The sequence below is a fragment of the Rhincodon typus genome, chromosome 2 (assembly GCF_021869965.1).
Source record: "Rhincodon typus isolate 14 chromosome 2, sRhiTyp1.1, whole genome shotgun sequence".
Classification (NCBI taxonomy): domain Eukaryota; kingdom Metazoa; phylum Chordata; class Chondrichthyes; order Orectolobiformes; family Rhincodontidae; genus Rhincodon; species Rhincodon typus.
The window spans coordinates 115,392,646-115,410,248 of record NC_063333.1 but is presented as its reverse complement, the minus strand read 5'-3'; the positions used below and the strand labels follow the sequence as shown (position 1 = coordinate 115,410,248).

The 17,603-nt window shown below is 41.9% G+C and overlaps 1 long non-coding RNA gene across 1 annotated transcript in view; it reads left to right on the top strand.

Moving 5' to 3' along the window:
- The window catches only part of LOC125486739, a 79,503-nt gene extending 73,490 nt beyond the window's left edge, over positions 1 to 6,013 (top strand). Inside the window, exon 3 of the long non-coding RNA XR_007265368.1 lies at positions 5,883 to 6,013. This is a non-coding gene — a long non-coding RNA (uncharacterized LOC125486739). The remainder of the gene's footprint in view (positions 1 to 5,882) is intronic.
- The last annotated feature ends 11,590 nt before the right edge of the window (positions 6,014 to 17,603 follow it).

Below are 17,603 nucleotides of genomic sequence, written 5' to 3'. Positions count from 1 at the left end.
AGTAATTGTTTTTGAATTATTGATACAAAAATACCCAGCTGTGATTTCTGAAACAGTTTGAAATAAGGAGACTGTAACCATTCTGAAGCGTATGTATTCAAAATGCTAAACAAGGTGCTTGTAGCTGCTGATAGATCTCATCTGTATTTTCAGTTCTGATTTTTCAAAGCTACAAATCCAGATATATAATGGAAGAAGTTTTTATTGTGACTCTGTTCTGCACAAAATGCTATTTTATCCTTTACCCATTTCAATCCTTCTGTTTGCGTCTAGGAAGGGTCACTGGATCTGAAACGTTTAACTCTGATTTCTCTTCACTGTTGCTGCCAGACCTGCTGAGCTTTTCCAGCAATTTCTGTTTTTGTTTCTAATTCTAATTCAGTGAGGCTACCATTGTGGACTGTTTAAATGATTGGAACCTTTAGAATGTTTTGTACATGCATCATTTATTTAGTCCAGTTAGTAGCAACTTATCGAAATTAGTCCACCAAGAGATTTTGGGGAAAAAAAAATCAAATAGCACCAGCGAAATCAGGACAGTTTTCATGATTGTAATCGAGGAATCAGACATATGGATGCCCCTATACGTAATATTATTTACATTATACTGGCTAGTCAAGCTCCCTGATGATAACAACGTATTCTAATTTAGAGATAGCAAGAACTGCAGATGCTGGAATCAGAAACAACATAGCATGGAGCTTGAGGAACACAGCAGGCCAGACAGCATGTTATCCCAAAATTGCCCGTAGTGTTCAGGGATGTGATTAGGTGGGTTATAAGGGGGATGGGTCTTGGTGGGATGTTCTGAGGGTTGGTGTGGACTTGTTGGGCCGAAGGGCCTGTTTTTACACTATAGAGATTCTGTGATGATAAAATACTGTATAACTGTGCTCATAAAATATGACAGCATAGATTTTGTTTTATTTTCTTAACTGCAAACATGGAATAAAATTTTAAGTTGCTAAAACATGTTTCAAACCGAATGTTAGTGTGTAATCCTGCAAAAAGACTTGATCTTTAAAAGTCCACTTTAGATGAAGTAAAAAGCATATCAAGTCAGTGGGTAAGAAACAAAAAAATTCTTTTTTAGACTTTCGTAAGATCAGACCATCACTAGTGTGTTTGAAAAATCTTGTTTTCATTCTTTTTCAGTTTTTGCCCATCCTAACCATTATAAGAGTAAATGTTGTACACTATAGTTACATTCTCTTACAGAGATGATACCATGGTTTTATATATCTCGACTTTTACTGCAAAGAAATTCTCATCCTGTACCCAACTCTTGTTCCACTTCCTAAATTGCTGTAGATTTCATCACAGCATTGTATCAATGTAAAGACAATGTATAATTGCAAAACTGGGACTGAATTTTAAGTGCAGGCATTATCTTCCAACTTCCTTTTGCATTTAACTTTTACATTTTATCTTATGCACTTAATGATAAGGCCCTGGGGAGTGTTGTCGAACAAAGAGACCTTAGGGTGCAGATTCATAGTTCCTTGAAAGTGGAATCCCAACTAGACAGGCTGCTGAAGAAGGCATTTGGTACGCTTGCCTTTATTGGTAAGGGCATTTAGTATAGGAGTGAAGAGGTCATGTTACAGCTGTACAGGACATTGGTTAGGCCACTTTTGGAATACTGCGTTTAGTTCCTGTCTCCTTACTACAGGAAAGATGTTGTTCAACTTGAAAGGATGCAGAAAAGATTAAGTATGTTGCCTGGGTTGGAGGTTTTGAGCTACAGTGAGAGGCTGCATAGGCAGGGGCTATTTTCCCTGGAGCATCGGAGGCCGAGGGGTGACCTTATTTGAAATTTATAATATTGAGAGAGTTGTGATTTGGGTGAATAGCCAAGGTCTTTTCCCCAGGGTAGGGGAGTCCAAACCTAGACAGCATAGGTTTAGGTTGAGAGGGGAAAAGATTTAAAAGGTACTTGGACTGATTCTGTCACTACTGTTGAGCATTAATTTTCTTCTTTTGGTCATGCACCTCTTAGTGCTTTAAAGTACTGCAAATGTTGGATATCAGAAATAAAACTGTAATTCTGCAAAATGCTTCTGTTAGTATCTGCAAAGAGAAAAGTAAGTTAGTTTTCTGAGTATGGATCTATGTGAGTTGATGTCAGATAGAGATTTGGAGTCATACAGCACAGAAACAGACCCTTCAGTCCAATGAGTCCATGCTGACTATAATCCCAAACAAGTCCCACCTGCCTGTGCTTGGCTGTATCCCTCCAAACATTTGGTATTCATGTATTTATTTAAATGTTGTAACTGGACCCACATCCACCACTTCCTCTGGCAGTTCATTCCACTCACAAATTGGATATATTTTAAAAAAAAACCCTCATGCCTTTTTAAATCTTTGTCCTCTCACCTTAAAAATATGCCCCCTAGTCTTGGAAATCCCCTTACCTAGGGAAAAGATTCTTGCCATTCACTTTGTCTATACCACTCATTATTTTAAAAATCTTTATAAGGTCACCTCTAACCCCCTACACTCTAGCGGAGAAAGGTCCCAGCCTGCTTGTTTATTACTGTCAAAAATCCCCATTTGTTGGTGTACCTGACTTTACATGACTTGCTGCGGTTCTGCAGATGTAGAAGCGGTACGAGTAGGTGAAAATGGCCAGTGCTTTGAACAAAGAACAAAGAAAATTACAGCACAGGAATAGGCCCTTTGCCCCTCCAAGTCTGTGCCGATCCAGATCCTCTATCTGAACTTGTCGCTTATTTTCCAAGGATCTGTATCCCTCTGCTCCCTGCCCATTCATGTAGCTGTCTAGATACCTCTTAAATTATGCTATTGTGCCTACCTCTACCAGCTCCGCTGGTAATGCGTTCCAGGCACCCACCACCCTCTGCGTAAAGAACTTTCCACACATATCTCCCTTAAACTTTTCCCCTCTTGCCCTGAAATTGTGACCCCTAGTAATGGAGTCCCCCACTCTGGGGGAGAAAGCTTCTTGCTATCCACCCTGTCTATACCTCTCATGATTTTGTAGACCTCAATCAGGTCCCCCCCAACCTCCGTCTTTCTAATGTAAATAATCCTAATCTACTCAACCTGTCTTCATAGCTAGCGCCCTCCATACCAGGCAATATACTGGTGAACCTCCTCTGCACCCTCTCCAAAGCATCCACATCCTTTTGGTAATGTGGCAACCAGAGCTGTACGCAGTATTCCAAATGTGGTTGAACCAAAGTCCTATACAACCGTAATGTGACCTGCCAACTCTTGTACTCAATGCCCTGTCCGATGAATGAAAGCATGCCATATGCCTTCTTGACCACTCTATCGACCTGCGTTGCCACCTTCAGGGTACAATGGACCTGAACAGCCAGATCTCTCCTGTGTATCAATTTTCCCCAGGGCTTTCCCATTTACCATATAGTTTGCTCTCAAATTGGATCTTCCAAAATGTATCACCTCGCATTTGCCTGGATTGAACTCCATCTGCCATTTCTCCGCCCAACTTTCCAATCTGTCTGTATTCTGCTGCATTCTCCGACAGTCCCCTTCACTATCTGCTACTCCACCAATCTTAGTGTCATCTGCAAACTTGCTAATCAGACCATCCTCCAGTTCATTTATGTATATCACAAACAACAGTGGTCCCAACATGGATCCCTGTGGAACACCACTGGTCACAGTTCTCCATTTTGAGAAACTCCAACTACAACTTTCTGTCTCCTGTTGCCCAGCCAGTTCTCTATCCATCTAGCTAGTACGCCCTGGACCCCATGCGACTTCACTTTCTCCATCAGCCTACCATGGGGAACCTTATCAAACGCCTTACTGAAGTCCATGTATATGTCATCTACAGCCCTTCCCTCATCTATCAAGTTGGTAAGACATGACGTTCCCTGCACAAAACCATGCTGCCTATCACTAATAAGCCCATTTTCTTCTAAATGTAAATAGATCCTATCCCTCAGTATCTTCTCCAGCAGCTTCCCCACCACTGACGTCAGGCTCACCGGTCTATAATTAGCTGGATTATCCTTGCTACCCTTCTTAAACAAGGGGACAACATTAGCAATTCTCCAGTCCTCCGGGACCTCACCCATGCTCAAGGATGCTGCAAAGATATCTGTTAAGGCCCCAGTTATTTCTTCTCTCACTTCCGTCATTAACCTGGGATAGATCCCATCCGGACCTGGGGACTTGTCCACCCTAATGCCTTTTAGAATACCCCCCTCCCGCCCCCATGCCGATTTGACCGAGAGTAATCGAACGTCTATCCCTAACCTGAACATCTGTCATGTCCCTCTCCTCGGTGAATACTGATGCAAAGTACTCATTAAGAATCTCACTCATTTTCTCTGACTCCTCGCATAACTTCCCTCCTTTGTCCTTGAGTGGGCCAACCCTTTCTCTCGTTACCCTCTTGCTCCTTATGTATGAATAAAAGGCTTTGGGATTTTCCTTAACCCTGTTTGCTAAAGATATTTCATGACCCCTTTTAGCCCTCTTAATTCCTTGTTTCAGATTGGTCGTCAGATTTCAGTCGCCTAGACCTTGTGTATGCTTCCTTTTTCCTCTTTGCTGGTCTCACAATTTCACCTGTCATCTGTGGTTCCCTAATCTTGCCCTTTCTATCCCTCATTTTCACAGGGACATGTCTGTCCTGCACTCTTTAAAAGCCTCCCACATATCAAATGTGGATTTACCTTCAAACAGCTGTTCCCAATCCACATTCCCCAGCTCCCGCTGAATTTTGCTATAGTTGGCCTTCCCCCAATTCAGCACTCTTCCTTTAGGACCACTCTCGTCTTTGTCCATCAGTATTCTAAAACTTACGGAATTATGAGCACTATTCCCAAAGTAATCCCCTACTGAAACTTCAACCACCTGGCCAGGCTCATTCCCCAACACCAGGTCCAGTAAGGCCCCTTCCCGACTTGGACTATTTACATACTGCTCTAGAAAACTCTCCTGGATGCTCCTTACAAATTCTGCTCCATCTAAACCCCTAACACTAAGTGAATCCCAGTCAATGTTGGGAAAATTAAAATCTCCCGTCACCACCCTGTTGCTCCTACATCTTTCCATAATCCGGCTACATATTTGTGCCTCTATCTCACGCTCGCTGTTGGGAGGCCTGTAGTACAGCCCCAACATTGTTACCGCACCCTTCCTATTTCTGAGCTCTGCCAATATTGCCTCACTGCTCGAGTCCTCCATAGTGCCCTCCTTCAGCACAGCTGTGATATCCTCTTTGACTAGTAATGCAACTCCTCCACCCCTTTTGCCTCCCTCTGTATCCTGCTTGAAGCATCTATATCCTGGGATATTTAGTTGCCAATCTTGCCCTTCCCTCAACCAAGTCTCAGTAATAGCAATAACATCATACTCCCAGGTACTAATCCAAGCCCTAAGGTCATCTGCCTTACCTACTACACTTCTTGCGTTAAAACAAATGCACCTCAGACCACCTGTCCCTTTTTGTGTTCATCATCTGCTCTCTGCCTACTCTTCCCCTTCGTCATACTGACTTCATTATTTGGTTTCTTACAGGCTTTAGTTACTACCTGCTTACTGTCCACTAACCTCCTCATTTGTTTCCCATCCCCCTGCCACATTAGTTTAAACCCTTCTCAACAGCGTTAGCAAAAGCACCCCTAGGACATTGGTTCCAGTCCTGCCCAGGTGTAGACTGTCCGATTTTGTAATAGTCCCACCTCTCCCAGAACCGGTCCCAATGTCCCAAAAATCTGAACCCCTCCCTCCTGCACCATCTCAAGCCACTCATTTATCCTGCCTATTCTTTCATTTCTATTCTGACTAGCATGTGGCATTGGTAGCAATCCTGAGATTACTACCTCTGCGGTCCTACTTTTTAACTTGGCTTCTAACTCCCTAAATTCTGCTTGTAGGACCTCCATCCTGTTTTTTACCTACATCATTGGTGCCTTTATGCACTATGACAGCTGGCTGTTCACCCTCCCCCTTCAGAATGTCCTGCAGTCGATCCGAGACATCCCTGACCTGTGCACCTGGGAGGCAACATACCACTCGGGAGTCTCGTTTTTGACCACAGAACCGCCTATCTATTTGTGTTGTAAGTATGTGCATATGAAGTAACTTTAATTTGATGAATCAAAGTAAGAATAAACTTCATGTTTTTTTTTAGGAATCTGTCCCCTTTTATATGTACTTCATTACTGGCTATGTTTCTGGTTCTAATTGGCACACAGATGGAAATAGGTTTCGTTGAGCAGATTGCTATATTTTTGAACCCACACCACAATCTTTTCCAGTGTCTCTTTTTGACTCTGCATAAAGAAATGTAAAAAGATTTAGATCCTGCTGTGCTGGAAAGGTTGAAGTGCTGAATTATGTGCCAAATAGAGGACAGAAAGATCTTCCTTCTATGCCTGTCCTTGGAACCCCAAATTATTTTATGGCTGCATTTCAAACTTTCAAATGCCTTGAGTTTTGGTATTTCACTCACCATAATACTTCCTCAGATGCTCATTTCCCACATTTTAGATGTCTTTATCCTGAGCATTTTTCTTGTTCTTAACATCTCCCTGGCATGGTACCCATCTTTGCCCCCTCAAGTCTAAAGAATGCAAATCAGAATATCTGATGCATGTCTGATTTACCCTTTCATCACCAGATCTTGCAGGAGCAAGTGCTCTTGTGTTTTTTTTTCTATTGAGACCAGCTGTTACTTGGATCATCCTGGGTAACAAAAGTAGCCCCAATTCACCAACTATCTCTTTGTACATTCTCTCTCCTGCCTCTACTTTCAGCAAGTCCATAGGCTTCTTGTCAGTATTACCGCATATCTGGACTCCTTTTTTCTCCAAGTTTGTTATTGAGTCATACAACACGGAAACAGACCCTTCAGTCCAACCAGTCCATGCTTAACATAATCCCAAACGGAACTAGTCCCAGCTGCCTGCACTTGGCCCATACTCCTCCAAACATTTCTTATTCATGTACTTATCTAAATGTCTTTTAAACGTTGTAACTATAGCCACATCCACCACTTGCTCTGGAAGTTCATTCCACACATGAACCACTCTGTGTTTATAAAATTAAAAAAATTGCCTCTCATGCCTTTTTCAAACCTCTCTCTTCTCACATGAAAAATATGCCACCTCGTCTTGAAAACTCCCACCATAGGGAAAAGACATCTCCTATTCACCTTGTCTATACCTCTCATTATTTTATAAACTCTTATAAGGTCACCTCTCAACCTCTTGCGCTCCTGTGAAAAAAGTTCCTGATTATCCAGCCTCTCCTTGTAACTCAAACCACCCCCCCCCCCGCTTCCCCCCCCCCCCCCCCCCCCCTCTTCCCCCCCCCCGCCCACCCAAATTCTTGGCAACATCCTGATAAATCTCTTTTGAACTCCCTCCGGCTTAATTATTATCCTTCCTATAACAGGAAGATCAGAACTGGACACATTACTCCAGAAGAGGCCTCAACAACGATGTCTACAACCTCAACATAACGTCCCAACTCCTATACGATGTCTGCCATTCTGCCTTTGTCAGTCATCTTGCTTACTCAAAAAGCTGTGAAGTTTGTTGGATGCTATTTCCATCTTAGAAAACCGTGCTGACTATCCTTAATCATTCCTTGCCTCTCCAAATGCACATAAATCCTATCTTTGCGAATCACTTCCAACAACTTATCCACCACCACAGTCAGATGCACAGGTTTGCAGTTCCCAGGCTTCTACTCACATCCCTTCTTAAAGGCACAACATTAGCCACTCTCCAGTCATTTGGCACCTTATTTGCATTCATAGATGATACAAGTATTTCTGCAAGGCCCCCCAGTTTCCTCTCCCACCACCCACAAAGTCCTGTGGATTTATTCACCCCAATATTTTCTAAGACCTCTAGCACATTCTCCTGTAATGTGAATGGTTTTCAAAACATTGGTATTTATTTCTCTAAGTTCTCTGATCTCCATTTCTTTCTCCACAGTAAAAACTGATGCTAAATATTTATTTAATATCTCCCACCTCCTGACGTTTAACACAAAGACAACCTCTGTTTTTTACGGGGACCTGCTGTCTCTCTAGTTGTTTTCTTGCTCTTAATGTACTTGTAAAATTCTTTGGATTATCCTTAACCTTATTTGTCAAGGCTATCTCATACCCTCTCTTTGCATTCCTGATCTCCCTGTTAGGAACGCCCTTACACTCTATACTGTTCAAGAGATTCACTTGAACCCAGTTGTTTATATCTGCTGTGATTCTTCATTCTTGACTAGAACCTTAATATCTTTATTCATCTGTGGTTCTCTACCAGACTTGCCTTTTACTCTAACAGGAACATAATTACTCTGAACTTTCGCTTTTGCACTTTTGAAAACCTCCCACTTATCAGACGTCCATTTATTTGTGAACAGCTACTCCAATCAACTTTTGAAAGTTCTTGTCTCGCAGCATTAAAATTTTCCTTACTTGAATCAAAAGTTGGAAAGTCTGATCTCCCAAATTCATCATTGTTAACTACATTGTTAGTATCTATGTGTTTACAAATGGAAAGCTTAGAGAATGGAGGGGCTGGTACCATTATCTGTGTGAACAGGTGCTCTATGGCTGAAAGGGTGGTTATGGAAGGGTCTTGAGTAATGTCGTGTTGGGCCTGGTCTGTTTACTTATCTCTTCTATCACAATCTGTAAACATCGAACTGGATTTATCGGAGTGGACCGTTTCATTTTGACCTCGAATGAAAATAATTTGGATCTTTTGGTAGCTTAGTACTGCCTTTATTACTGAGATCATTAAATATTGTGTTGCCAGTCAAAGTCTTTGTCCCAGGTGTTTGTGTAATAACCATGGACGCAGAGGTAGGGACAGTACCACTATGGTAAAAGAGCAGAATGATCATTTGTTAGATAGAGTCATAGAGGCATACAGAGTGGAAACAGACCCTTCGGTCCAACCAACCATATTTCCAAAATAAATTAGTCCCACCTGCCTGTGTTTGGTCCATATTCCTCCAAACCTTTCCTAATCATGCATTTATCGAAATGTCTTTTGAATGTTGTAACTATACCTCCATCTACGACTTTCTCTGGAAGCTCATTCCACATGAGCCACTGTGTTTAAAACAAAGCAAAGAAGTTGTCCCTCGTGTCCTTTTTAAATTTTTAAATTTTTCTCCTGTCACCCTTTAAAAATATGCACCATAGCTTTGACCCCCCCACCCTAGGCAAAAGACCCTTGCTTTTCACCTTAACTATGCGCCTCATGATTTTTCAAGCCAGTGAATAAAGTCCCAGCCTTTCTAGTCTATTTTATAATTCAAATCCTCCATTCCTGGCAACATCCTGGTAAATCTTTTCTGAATCCTCTCCAGATTAATAATATCGTTCTTATAAAAGGGTGATCAGAACGGCACATAGTAGTCGAGAAGAGGCCTCGCCAATGTCCTATACAACTTTAACATGACGTCCCAACTCCTGTACTCAAAGATCTGAACAATGAAAGTAAGCATGCTAAATGCCTTCTTAACTACCATGTCTACTTGTGATGCAAACTTCAAAGAATTTTGTACCTGAACCCCTAGTGTTTTACAACACTACCCAGGGCCCTACCATTAATTGTGTAAGTCCTGCCATTGTTTGTCTTACCAAAATGCAAAACCTCACATTTATCTAAATTAAACTCCATATGCCACTCCTCAGCCCAACGACTCAATTGATCAAGACCTCTTATTATAATCTCCTTCACTGTTCACTATACCACCAATTTTTGTTCTCCAATCTTTGCAATTTCTTCACGTTTCCCTATGGTTTTTGGTGTCGACAATTTATTGCATAGGTCTATGAGCCGCATTAACTCTCTGGCTGTCTTGTACCTGACAGCAAGCCATTAGGTGACAGTGGTCAGAGAAGAAGTTGGCAATCACATCAGTGAAAGTTACAAACTAGAAAATACCAACCCTTCTGGCCTTGTCCAGTTGTATCAGTTCAGCTCTCCATCTGCAGGCTTGCTGAACCACCCATCTGGCCTCAACCAGGTGTATCAGGACAGCACTCCAACTGCAGACTTGCTAAAGAAAATGTGAAATTTAGCATTGTTTGCAATTAACATCAGGGTACTGGATGTGGCATTGCGCTCTTCCAGATTATCTAGCTGCATTGATGTTGCAGTTAAAGTCAAGTTTTGCATAATCAGTATTCTGAATGTTTGCCAACAGCAGTGGCATCTGCTGGAAAAAAAATGCCATTTGCTCACTGTTTTGAGTTAGGGTACATACCTTGGTTAACTGAAGCAGAGGGTCGTGTATATTATGTCAGCTATATAGAGGTGTCCATTTTAGCACCACCATCACAGATACTGAAGTTGCCTCCTGCAGCAATGTTTATTATTCACTTGTGGGACATGGGTGTTGGTGACCAGCATTTATTGCCTAGTTGACCTTGAAGGTGGTGGTGAGCTGTTGCCTTGAACCACTGCAGAACACTGACTGTAGGTTGACCCACAATGTCATTGGGAAGAAAATTCCAGGATTTTGACCACAAAATCAATGGTACCATCACCACAACCAAAGCCTGGTGTTTCTGCAATCCTGCATGTCAGTTTTTTTTTACTTTAGTAAGATAATGACACCAAGATAGTGACGCCAACTGTGGCCAAGCCCATGGACTGATCTAGGAGACTGATCTTGATGACTGTGCTGGGGCCCCCTGTCTGTGGAATGCCTCTATGGACATCAATAAGGACTACTCCTCTTAGACTCTGAGATACGGCCATTTACTTGCAGTACAGCCATTGCGTTTACTGTGTAAAAGCTGCTGGCACGTGGTGCAGGTGAGAAGTTGATGTAGGATACAGTGTGCGTTATATAGCAAAATGTTTGCCCCCTTGAATAAGGGCAGCTCACCAGCAAGACCAGATGCTTGTCTTTCAATATGCTGCGACACTGAGTGAGTGAGTGAGCGCTAAAAAAGCAAATGAACAGACTTGAGCTGTACCCAGGCCCAGTCTGAGGACTTGGTGTCTTTTCCTGTATCAAACAACAGCAGTAAAATGATAGTTGTCAATGTGCCCTGTAGTTCAGTTTTGAAGTGTCCTGTAAGTGGATCAGAGAGGTACCATGCTAGTCTGAGAAGCTGGCCATTGTCAAATGGCAGCGTCCGTAGACATGGGGAAGCCATTCAACAGGTGCCCATGAACCATCCCCTGAGAAATTATTGGCTGTCCAAGATGAAGGCCCTCATAGCCCAGAAGCTGCAAAAGTGCAGTGGGGACTATGGGGACTGAAGGATGTAATCGTCTGGCTGTATCCAGTGACAGAATGGCAGCTGCCATGGATAGGCAGGTCCAGCTGTTTCACGGTATGCCTGATATATGAATTGACCTGCACTCCATCACATTAATCATTTGGGCCTCAGCACCTATCAGTTTGCTCTAGGGATCTTGAGCTCACTCCAGGTGCACCTCCCTACAATGCAGTGCCAGTAGGCATTTCGCTGTGGGAGAAATAACAGAAGATCCTTAGGAGTCTCCTCTCAGGACCCTCCGTAGGTAGCTTGGGCTTCTAACTCCACCCTGGCAGGAGAAGCAAGGAGTGAGCTCTGACTTTCATGTCGTAAGTTCTTAGCATCTAATCTCCTCAGTGGGTAGTAGGATAGGAAGCTGTATAGTAATAAGGTGAGATGTGCTGTTAACAACACTGACAATGATAGGCATCTTACTGCTGCCAAATGGGAATTGTCTTGACAAATGAACCCTGGGAAAGAGCAGTTAGTCACATCCGATATCCAGGAAGACCTCACTGGACTTCTTAGATGATTTGACCAGTTTTCTTGTCATAGCCTGCACGGGCAGAGCCCTACAAGAAATAGTCATGAGGAACTCATCTATGCCCCACTGACAGTATTGATGTGACTGTGACTGACTAGCTGAATCTTCCTCACCTCAAGTTGCAAAAAGCCCATTGACCTATCAATTACTTTCTGATTTCCATCACCAAATCTCCCATGACCTTACCTCCAATTACCTCTACTTTGCTATTGCCTTTCCCTCTCCAGTATCCAAGGGTCCAAACATACCTTCCAGTGAAGCAGCGCTTCACCTGTACTTCCCACAACCTAGTCTACTGCATTTGTTGCTCACTATGTGGTCTCTTCTATACTGGGGAAATGAAGCATAGACTGTATGACCACTTCGCAGAATATCTATGTTCTGCCCACAAACAAGACCCTGAGTTTCTAGTGGCCTGCCACTTCTACACACCACCCTGTTCCCTGGCCAACATCTGTCTCAGGCTTGCTGCAGTGTTCCAGCGAAGCTCCCCGCAAGCTGGAAGAACAATACCTCATTTTCCGCTTGGGGATCCTGCAGCCCTCTGGACTTGATATCGAGTTCAATAATTTTAGGGCCTAAACTCTCCCATGTCCTAGCCCCTTACCCCCACACACCAGGCCTTGTTATCGCATGGTGATAGCAAGAACTGCAGATGCTGGACTCCGAGTCAATACCATGTGGAGCTGGAGGAACACAACAGGTCAGGCAGCATCAGAGGAACAAGAGAGTTGGCGTTTCAGATTGGAAACTTTCATCAGGACTGGGGAGGGGGAAGGGAGCTGGGAAATAAATGGTGTGTTGTATCAGTTGCTCCCAATGTGGCCTTCTCCGCATCAGTAACCGATTTGCGTAACATCTGGGCTCTTTATGCTATAATCAACAACATTTTTTGGTTGCCAACCATTTTAATTCCCCCTCCCACTCCCTTGTCCATCCTGGGCCTCCTTCAGTGCGACAATGACGGCACACGCAAACTGGAAGAACAGCTCCTCATATTCTGCCGCGGGAGCCTATAGCCGAAATGTAGAATTCACCAGTTTCAAAATCCACCCGGCCTCATCCTATGTCCAACACCCCGTCCTTGACCTGCCATAACCTGTCCATCAACTTTCCTACCTATCCACCTATCACCATCCCGCCTACCTTCTCACCCCCACTCCCCCTCCCTTTATTTACGTCCCAGCTCCCTTCCCCGTCGCAGTCCTGATGAAGGGTCTTGACCCATAATGTCGACTCTCCTGCTCCTCTGCTGCCTGACCTGCTGTGTTCCTGCAGCTCCACACTGTGTTGACTTGTTACCACATAGTCTGCCATTGCACACTACCAATTGTTGTCACTAACGGTCCCCATTAACAGCTATTCACCCTCCTAGCGAGATCGTTTATCAACTCCGTTATCTATCCAACTGCTCTTCTCTCTCCTTTGGGCTCTACCCTTACCTATCATTTACTCCTTACCCCCTCCCCCCACCCTATCTTCATATAAACAGACATTTTCCTAGCTACCATCAGTTCTGAGGAAGGGTCACTGGACCCAAATGTTAACTCTGATTGTTCTTTATAGATGCTGCCAGACCTGCTGAGTTTTCCAGCAACTTTTATGTTTGTTCCTGTCCAGTACCTTTCCTGTTACTCTTTGTTTTACCCATTCCTTCCTAAGATCAGGCAGTTTGTTCATTCTACCTTACCCATGAATTGCGGTGCCCTCTTCTACCCCTTAGTCTTTTCAATGGTTTTGTCCTGAGTCTATTAATTCCTCCCTTACTTTATCACTGTACAGATTAAAATGAAGCCCAACCTCCTTTAAATATTTTCCTATCAACCGAAGTAACTAATTTTTATGGGACAGATATCTGAACCACATTTTTCTTCCAACTTTCCCTCAGACTAACACCATCTCTGCCTTGTTTCTCACTAAAACAAAATAAGTCATATGGCTCAAGAAAGTTTTCTTCCATCCCTGCACAAAATTAAGTCACAACAAGTTTCTAAAATGTCAAATACAAGTTACAAACTGAGTAGCTCTGACAGGAACCAAAACACAACCTGGCTGATTTTTTTTCTTGAAAAATATCAAATCGTTCCCCTCCCCAACTGATTTTCCTATTTGAAAAACCCAGGATACAAATTGTAAAACAGGTTATTCCTTCATCTGTTTCTCATCCGTTTACCAAATTCGTGCATGTGTTGAAATTGTTTCAACAAAGGGTCCTTTTAAGGGGAACAAATTCACTAAATAACATTAGGTGATTTTAGTCTTGTCATTCTCCTCCCTCTCCCTCCTCCCCCCTCCCCACCCCACCCCACTGGGGGTTACTGACTGCACCTGTCCTTACATGTCACCCAGCTTTAAACCCTAATTCTTTGATCCCCAAAGGTTTAAACAAAAGAGAAATATCCTCCTCCCCCTCCCTGTTAGCCTGTCCCTTTCTGTCTGAGTGAAATTGAAATATTTTATGGGCTTGTCTTATATTTATGTATTTAAGTACTAGTGTTCAAGTGTAAGTTGCTATTTATTGTGTGTACATTTAAATCTGCATAACAAGACAAATTATTGGTCTAAGGAATGAGTTGGTGCTGCTTTAAGGTAGGTTGTCTAATCCTTTGTATTTTCTTGGTCAATGTTCTATAGCATCTCATTAGCCACATGTAAATTGTTTAATCTATGTTGCAGTAAATTGTATAAATTTCAAGCTGTTGCTAACCAACTTCAATGTTCTGATTTAAAATGAATCCAACAGTGCCCTTTTTAAATCTGAGCAACAAAATCAAATCTGAGAAATCTAAGACTGAATTAACTTGGACTCTTGAGTGTTGAATTGCCAGAGCTTGGGGAAGGTTTAGCTTTCATTTGCTTGTAAGAAAGGAAGAACTTGCATTTAATACTTTTTCACACTTATTATCACCTACCATTTTATAGACAAACAGTAAAGTGCCATAAACAAATATCGAAGAGATGCTAGGGTATTAGAAGGTTTTTATAAGTCAGGAGATTGCAGTTTAAGATCTTGATAGTAAATGTGGAATGGTGTAGTGTATGTAACAATAGAGACGTATGTGGGATCCCTACTGACAACATTATTAGAGATTAAAAAGGAAGTTGCATGTAATTGGCAGCACAGAAGGGTCAAGGGATTTTAAGGAGGTGGCTAATGTCACTTTTGAAGCAATCAAGCTTGCTGAAAGGACGCTATTGAAGGGACAGGGAAAAGTTACTATATCAAAAGTCTGGTTGGAGGGGCTGAAAATTAAGGAGTAGGTCTCAAATAGCTGGACCTTCATGAAATTGTTTAATGATGAGGTCAGAGCTAGTTAAAAAGAAGAGAGAAGGAAGTTATGGTGCAGTTGACTTAATCTTGAGCAGAAGGAGGCTCAGGCAATTTAATGGGTTTCTGAAAGTCACAAAGGATCCATGATCTACCTAGTTTGAGATTGAAGCGAATTAGTTGGCTATGACAAAGAAAGGCACAGCTTTGGTACTGTCCCCAGTGCATTAGTTTGTATAACAAATACTAAAACTAACTCTGTATCTTCTGTAAATGTCTCTGCTTCCAACCGAGCAAAGCTGATGTACTGTTTGAGAAGCTACAAAATGAGCTTAATTCCACACTCTGTACCATCTCATTGAGGACGTTGCTTAATTTGGAACTGCCTGTAAGTGTGCAGGTGTTTAATGTGATTTGAAGTGTTAAAGACATGTCTCTGAAATTCTGAGAAGAGAAAATTACAGATTTTTGCTTTTAGGGTAGCTGCTGTTGGATGAGTCACTTTGGATTAAATGCACTGTTTGTCCATGAGCAGTATATCCCAAAAATTAATAGATTTCCATGAAACGTTGTGCACAGATACAGTAAGGCTCAAAAAGGATTTGGATAGTTATTGGGGAAGGTAAGGATCTGGATCTTGGGATTTTTTTTAAAAGATCTGTAAACATTGGGAGGGCAAATTTGTTGTATTTTTATTCCTATTGAATGTTTTAGAAGTTTGTGTTGTTGCTCCTGTGGTATAGAATTTGCCACAGCTGTCAAAATGCAACCAAAGTTTTCAAAGCCCTCTAATGAGGGAATGCTATTGCACATCAGTCACATGGTCCTTGACCGGTAAATCCAGTTCCAGTTTCGAGCAAACATCGACAACTGAGGGTCTTCCTTTTGCTGCAATCTTCATCCGTCATGATAGCCATTGATGTTACGCTAATATCATCTGCCTGAATCACGATTTGGGATTGTGCTTTGTCTGGTTCCTCCCATCTGACCTTACTGTCATGGGTGACCCTACCAAGGTGCCAATATGTGGAAGTGCCTAAACATTAAGCTCTCAAAAAAACTGTTGCCTAGTGCTGTTACCGCGTGGTGCCTGTACTAGTGTCTGGGGATTTCAAAGTTTATGATATGTTCAGCACTCTGACAGTTTTGTATTCACACACATAAACATGGGTGGACTGAACACGTCAAAAAGGGATGTGAAACTGAGCAAATGGTACCAAAGCTGCTGAGTTTTAACTGTTAAAACTAGTTTCTGTTATCTTAGTGAAGCTGGTGCTTTTTGCCTTTTTTCACTCCGTCCTTTCACTTTACTTACCCGTGGCAATGCAGGTGATATTTACTAATAAAGTTGATGTATTCTTTTTAAACCTTCTGCAAAGTATGATTGCTGCATGCAATAATATTTTGTTAGATTGTAGCCAAGAGAGTAGAGTTCAAATTCATGTTGTAGCTATTTCAAAATCATTTCGACCCATGAGGGAGCTTTAGAGCAATTTGTAGACAGATTATTTAGTTCCCAAGGACTACAACATGCGTTTAGTTTGAATTTAGCCAGGCTATACGGGTGGGCTACTTCTCAGTTGACGGGAGTACTTTAGAATCTGAGATGTGAGAAACTATTGAGTTTCCTGTTGAATTTTATTTTGTTTTGTAGAATAGTTGCCAAAGTTTGAAAGTTAGAGCTGAAAACAAAGAAAAGCTGACTCCCTTCCAAAGGTGAAGAACCAAACCAGTACTGGCAGATTTTGTTTTTGATCTTACTGTTAGATTAAGATTTTAACTTTTTCTAAATGAAAATTTATTTAGGAAAGTGAGTTTGAACACTGGCAATAAGTTTTTAATATACATTTTCTAATTAATGCTGATTTTGCTGTTTTGGGAGATTGGTGAATGTGACACCTGGACCTGAAAAATGGGAGGAGCTACTTTGGAAAGCTTGACATTTCGTTTTCTCCATGGAAGCGAGCTATCTACATCAGAAAAGTTTTTCAGTCATTTGATGTGCGATAGAAAGCTTATCGAACTAATACATCAGTTTGGTATTTTGTAAGTGTATATAATAATCTTTCTTTGCATTGGTTGTGTCTGTTTGTGTCACCTTGTGCTTTTATTTTTTGTTTGAGGCCATGTGTGTAGTAGCTTGTGCACTCCCTGGAAATCGTTGAAAATTTCAGTTGCTTTGTGGATTCTTGTATTTCTTTTTAAAATAATTAGCCCGACCGACCTGTAGATTTTTAAAAAACCAAATTGAGTGTAAAAGGTACAATTCAGATCCTAGTTTTATCCTGTCAATTTGTTCATTATTTTCTTTTTCTTATACTCTTTCCCCCTAAAATGTAGCAAAAAAGCTGAAAACAGTAGCTATTTCTGAAATGACAGATGTCTGAATGTAAAATTTGGTTTATGTTGGCTGAATAGGAGGCTGCTGAAGATTTAGAAGAAATGTATTATTGGGGTTGGGTGATATTTGGCAAGAGATGAGAGAATATGCCCATCATACAAGCATAACCCTTGAGAGCTATAAATTGGCCAGCTAATATAGTTCA